Below are 6,784 nucleotides of genomic sequence, written 5' to 3' on the forward strand. Positions count from 1 at the left end.
CAGCATTTCAAATCTCATTATTCTACAAAAAACTAGAGACCAGTAGTATCCAATAGCTTTAAAAGAAAAGCTAACAGGCTTTTTGCTGTAATCAACTTATGTTGGCCAGTTCTGTTTAATATATACCAATGGTGGCAAACATATGGCACATGTGCTGCAGTGGGCTGTTTGTATCATCGAAAGCTCTAAAAGGTTCACCATCATTGATATACACACAAGGAAAATACACCTACTCTATAATGTCCTATAAAATAACAAGTAATGAGTAGATATAGGAGATTTACAAGGGGAAAGAGAATTTAAAAAATCCTTCAGTAACTTTCACTTCAGAATCATTAAAAAAAGCAACCATGTCCTGTCATACTCCTTTAAGCTTTGCACTACAATTTTTTTTTTTTCAAATTCACTCATGTAAATGCCTTGATCCCTACATTCCTTGTGCCTGTCCACTTCATGGGTCCTATTATCATTGGTACTCTCAGAACTTTCAGTAAATGCTGTGCTGGCAGCCTTATCAGGATTAGATGCTTTGTTGTAGAGTTTATAATCTGCTCTTTTGTCCTCCAAGAAGTCCAATAGCTTCTATATATATACATATTTTTGTTTAAAACATTCCTTGGGTGTGTATTTCTACAACTCTCATCATAATTTTAAATTGCACTCATTGCTCCCTCCTCACTCAGAAGCTCTAGTTTACCTCCTTCCCACCTCTGGCCAACCACAGAGATTCTCCTCATCTAGTTCCAAGCTGTTGAGGTTGGTGACTTGAACAGCAGCAGTGTAACAGCCATTGCTAGTTGTAATGCCACTACACATTACATCTGCAAATAATCCATAGCTGCCATTAGGTGGCCTTGTGCTCCATTCTTCTAGTGACAGTTTCAGATGTGTCAATGAAGAAGTGCTGATCTTGGGAAGCCCACCACCATAACAATCAAACTCCAAACCACCAGCAACAAGGCACTTCACGTGAATAGTTATACTTCAGGCATTTTGTCAAACAGAAAACTTTGTTGAGCTTCAATGTAAAGATGGTAATTTTCACAGAAATATTTTTCTTCTCTTACAATCTTCTTGACCAAAGAAAATTGTGAAATTGTCTATCTCAAGGTCCTTATTTCTGTTTTTGGATCTGGAGAAATTTCAGAACTCTCTTCTACTTCTACTGATCCTCTGTAGTGGCACAGTGATGTCCAGAAAACCTTCTCTTCTTTCTGTTAAACTTTCACATTCTAAGGGATGAGTCCTTAACACCAGCTGACCTTGAAAAAATTTTTCCACTAGCTCAAAAACAATTTACACTGCATTAAGTTCATTAAGATTTATAGTTTTAATACTTTGTGAAGATTAAAGTCCACAATCATTAGTTGTATCACTGCTTTTGTACTTTTCAAAGTCTTCTTCAAGGTCATACTCATTTTCTTTAGACTGTCCTTTGGATCCTTTATTTGTTGTTAGTTTTCCCAGATTATAGTATTTAGAAAGAATGCTGGTTGTTTCACTGCAGACTTTATCCAATTTATTTCAACTCTTGATTTGTTTTGTAAGGGTCTTAGAGAATACTTATTTCTTATTTTATATTTATTATACTTATGCAATCTTAACTTTATAAACTCCACTTTAAAGCTTAAACTTTACACATATATATATGTGTATATATATATCTCCAAAAATAGATATGGTAGGATGTTATAACCTAAAGTAATAGCTGTTAGATGTTTATTTAACAATTATAAATTGAATATTGAAAACATAACAAGCAAGAATTTAAATAATCTCTAAGCATTACAACTCAGTTTCTTAAGTAAAAAAAAAAAGCCTAAAGCAGAAAACAGAAAAAAATTGTTTTGATAAAATACAGATTTTTTTTTCAGATGGGCATGGTCACACACGCCTGCAATCCCAGTCCTTGGGAAGTTGAGGCAGGAGGATTGCTGCCAGGATTTCAGGCCAGCCTGGGCTACAAAGTGAGTTGAAGGTAGTCTGAACTGTATAGTGAAACCCTGTCTCAAAAAGACAGAAAAAAAAAAGAAAAATATACAAATCTTTTTTCTAATTGTAGTTTTTGTAACTGTAATCAATAGCATTTATTCTTAGACCTTATTGCTTTAGACACAGAAAACTTAACTTTTTAATTATGGCCAACATAATTATATATAATAAGTTTTAAATGCCATTGTTTTGGGTTGGGACAACATAAGACTCTGAGGAAAACTGGAGAAGCCATGCTTCAATGGAGAAAAACTGAAGCAAATTGATTCAGGCAGCTATTTTTTCAGTCACAGAGGGAAGTTCTCTCCCACAGATCCTTGGCCTGAAAGGTCCTCCCACTTAGTGCAAAAATTAAAATATTATTTTAATAAAAAATTATATATTAGAAATTTAGTTGGGTGTGGTGGCATATACCTATCTATAATCCTAGCACTTGGGAACTGATAGAGGAGGATAATTGTGAATTCAAGACTAGCCTAGACTATAAAGCAAGACCGTCTCAAAACAAAAATCCTTGAACAATAACAAATTTAGCCAGTTTGTGAAAACAGTGTTCAGCCTTTACATATACATAAATTTATAAAAACACACTTACTAGACCAAAATATCTTACAAACTTTAAGAAGCCAATACTAGAATATCTATGCATCTATATATTGGTTCACAAACTTAATTCATTCCATGATTCTGGGGAAGATGGTCACATTTGTCTTCATGTGGGGAAGATGGCCATGGTCAGGTTCATCACCTGACGTGGAGTTCACAAATGCAAGCAAAATTTTGCCAAACATTTCTATTAGCAAACTGAATTGTTTGTGAAAGGAAGTGTTGGTGAACTGAGGCATATGCAGTACATAATGATTACCTTCATTGTGGGGAGTTGGTAAGTTTAAATAACACATCTCAATTCCTTTTAAAATTACTTTTCCCTCCCCTCTGTCTTCCACTCCTCCATTTTTTCCCTTTCCAACTGCAAAAGATCTACAGCATCTCCTTGTTTCCTGTTATCTTTTATCTTCCTTTTAATTTATGTGTTGGGTTTCCTATGTAAGAGAGACCATGCAATAATTAACCTTCAGTGTCAGTGTCTTATTCATTTCACTTAATATGATGGTCTCAAGGTGCATCTAATTTCCTACAAATGACTCAAGTTCATTCTTATTTTGGCTGCATAGTTCTCCATTATGTATAAATACCATATTTTCTTTATCCATTCATCTGTTGCTGGACATACAGGCCACTTCCAAGATTTAGCTCTTGTAAAATGTGCTGTTATAAACATGGGTATGCATGTATCCTTGTAGTCTTTAACTCTTTTAGAAAGATAGCTATAAGAGGACTGGCTGGGTCAAATGGAATTTCTAGTATTAGTTCAGGAGTCCTTATACTGATTTCCACAGTGGTTGTACTAGTTTACATTTGTACCAACAATGTAGAAGAGTTTCTTTTTTCACCACAACTTTGCCAGAATTTTTTTTTTTTTGAGACCTTGATGATAGCTATTCCTTCTGGAGTAAGGCGAATTTTAATGTTTTAGTTTGCATTTCTATAATGGTCTGAGATGTTGAATATCTTTCTTGAGTATTTATTGGCCATTTGTACTTCTCGGAAGTTTCTGTTTCAGTTGCTGAGTTTTTGATTGGGTCTTTTATTTTGGAGGGCATCTAATTATATATATATATTCAGTATATTAGTCATATTCTCAGAGGAGCAGCTAGTAAATACTTTTTGCATTTTGCATATTTTGTAAGTTGTCTATTGGTTGTTTTCTTTGCTATGCACAAGCTTTTTTGACTTGAAATAATCTCATTTGTTGAGTCCTGATGCTATTTCTTGTGCAATCTGGCTTTTGCTCAGAAAATCCTTGCCTACACCTATGTCTTCAAGGGTTTTATTTTCCAACAGACTCAATATTTCTGGTTTAGTACTTAGATCTTTAATACATTTTGATTTTTTGGTACATGGAGATAATATGTCTAGATTCAATCTTCTTCATGTGGATAGCCAGTTTTTTCAGCACCACTTTCTAAAGTGGTGATCCTTCCTTGAGTATATATTTTTGGCCCCCTTTTCAAAGATCAGGTAGCTGAGTTTGCCTGGGGTTGTTTCTTTAATTTCTATTCTATTCCACAGATCTACATGTCTGCTGTTACTATCACTGTAGCCTTGTGATATAACTTCAAATTCAGGATTGCAGTGGCTCCTGCTTTGCTCTTGTTGCTCAGGAATGCCTTCGCTCTTCTAAATCTCTTCTGGTTCTCTGTATATTTTAGAGTTGTTTTCTTTAGTTCTGTGAGGAATACTATCCCTATTTTAATTGATGTCGCATTAAATTTGAGTATTAGTCTTGGAGTATGGCTGTTTTGATAATACTGATTCTGCCTTTGTAGAAACAGGGGATATTTTTCCACTTTCTGATGCCCCGTTTGATCTCCTTCAGTTTTTGTTTTGGCTTTTTTTTTTTTTTTTTTTTTTTTTTTCCTTTTCTGGTACTAGGAATTAAACTCAGGGCTTCACGTTTGCCAGGCAGGTGCTGTGCTGCTAGCTACATCCCTGGCTGATCTTTTTCAGTGATGTAATTTTCCTTAATTCTTCCACTTCCTTGGTTAGGTTAATTCCTAAGTATTTAATTTTTCTTCATGCTATTGTCAATGGTGTTGTTTTTCTAATTTATGCTTCTGTTGGTGTACCAGAACACTATTAATTGTGTTATTTTTGTATTATGTTACATTGATGAATTTGGTTATTCTGGAAGTCTTTTGGTGGAATTTCTTCAGTGTAATGGATTATATCACCTGCAAAAAATTTGAATTCTAATATGTATCCATTTTCTTTCTCTCGCCTGATTGCTCTGGCTAATGTTTTGAGTACTATATTGAAAAGGAGTGGTCGGGGCTGGGGATTTAGCTCAGCGGCAAAAGCGCCTGCCTGGCAAGCGCAAGGTCGTGAGTTCGGTTCCCGGTACCGGAGAAAAACCAAAAAAAAAAAAAAAAAAAAAAAAGAAAAGGAGTGGTGATGGACATCTTTGCCTTATCTATTATTGCAGAGGGAAAGCTTTTAGCTGTTCTTTCAATATGATGTTGGCAGTAAGTTTTACCAGATTGAGATAAAGTCCTTTTATACCTGTTTTCATCAGGCTTTCATCATGAATGGATGTTGGATGCTGTCAAAGGCGTTTCTGTATCTATTGAAATGATCATATAATTCTTATCCTTGCTTTTATTGATGTAGTATATTACATTTATTGATTTGTGTATGGTAAACCATCCTTGCATCCCTGGCTTGAAGCCTACTTGGTTATGATATATTATCTTTTTGATGATTTGTGCATTATATTTGCCAGTCTTGCTGTGGGTTTTTTCATGTGTTTATTAAAAAGATTGGCCTTTTTCTTTTATACCTGGCTCCTTGTCTGGTTTTAGAATCTGGTTTTTAGAATCTGGCTCCTTGTCTGGTTTTAGAATCTGGTTTTAGGGTAATGCTTGCTTCCAGGAATAAATTTGGGAGTATCATACCCCTCTTGATTTCATGAAAGCGTTTGAGCATTGGCATTAGATCTTCCTTGCAGTTTTTGTAGAAGTTAGTGGTTAGTCTGTTGGGGTGTGGTCTTTTCAGAGCTGGGAGGTGTTTTATTATTGCTTCGATTTCATTACCTGTTATTGAATTATTCAGGGTTTAAAAAAATATTCTTGGTTTAGTTTTGGTAATTCATATTTACCTAGGAATCTGTCCATTTGTTCTGGATTTTCGTATTTATTGAAGTACAGGTTTTTAAAGTACTTGTGAATAATTATTTGAATATTGGCACTGTTTGTTGTGATTTTGTCTATTTTTAATTACATTTCTCTTTTTTGGTATGATTGGCTAACAGTTGATCTATTCTTTTTATTTAAGAACTTGCTGTTTGATTCATTGTATTATTTGGTCTCAATTTCATTAATTTCACCTCTGATCATTATATTTTCCTTCCCTGTATGAGTTTTGGATTTGGTTCGATCTTGTTTCTCTAAGAGCTTGAGGGTGCACTTAGATTATTTATTTGGGCTTCCTGTGCTTTTCTCAAATGGACATTCATGGCTATAGACCTCCCTTTTAGGACTGCTTTGTGTTCCATAGGTTTTGTCATGTTGTACTGTTAATTCTAGGAACTATTTTTTTCCTTGATTTCTTCTGTGACTCATTGTTTAAGCATGTATTGCTTAATTTCTAGTGTTTGCATAACTTTTGTAGTGAATAAATCAATGCTTTCTTTAGCCACGTTTGTAGTTTCATTGCCTTATGATTTGATAATATGCATGGGACAATTTTTGATTCTTTTGCATTTACTTCAGCATTTTTTGTGTGCTAGTATTTTGTTTAATTTGGAGAAAGTTTCACGTTCTGCTGAGTGTGTATTCTGTTGTTGGGTGGAACACTGTTGATATCTATGAAGTCTATTTGATTATTTTGCCTACTTGATTATTTTGTCTAATTGATCTATTTGTGATAATGTGGTATTGAGATCCCCACTATAATTTTGTTTATATGATCTTTTATGTCCAGTAGTGTGTGTTATTAAATTGTGTTAAGTATTTGGTGCATATATATTTGTAACTATTATTTCTTCATGCTGAATTTTTTCTTTAACCAACATGTCATAGTAATCTGTTTTGCTTCTTGTGCTGTTTTGGCTTGAAGTCCACTTTGTCTGAAAATAAGAGGTATACCGGCTTGTTTATGAGGTCCTATTGCTAGAAATAGTGTTTTTCATCCTTCAATATTGTTTATGAGTTTCTTTTTGCACTAAATATTA

At 34.2% G+C, this 6,784-nt stretch overlaps 1 pseudogene; it reads right to left on the bottom strand.

Moving 5' to 3' along the window:
* Positions 1 to 234: 234 nt before the first annotated feature.
* LOC102029273 overlaps positions 235 to 6,784 on the bottom strand; it is a 7,690-nt pseudogene continuing 1,140 nt past the window's right edge.

This window comes from Chinchilla lanigera, unplaced genomic scaffold (genome assembly GCF_000276665.1).
Source record: "Chinchilla lanigera isolate Chin_1 unplaced genomic scaffold, ChiLan1.0 scaffold00061, whole genome shotgun sequence".
Classification (NCBI taxonomy): Eukaryota; Metazoa; Chordata; class Mammalia; order Rodentia; family Chinchillidae; genus Chinchilla; species Chinchilla lanigera.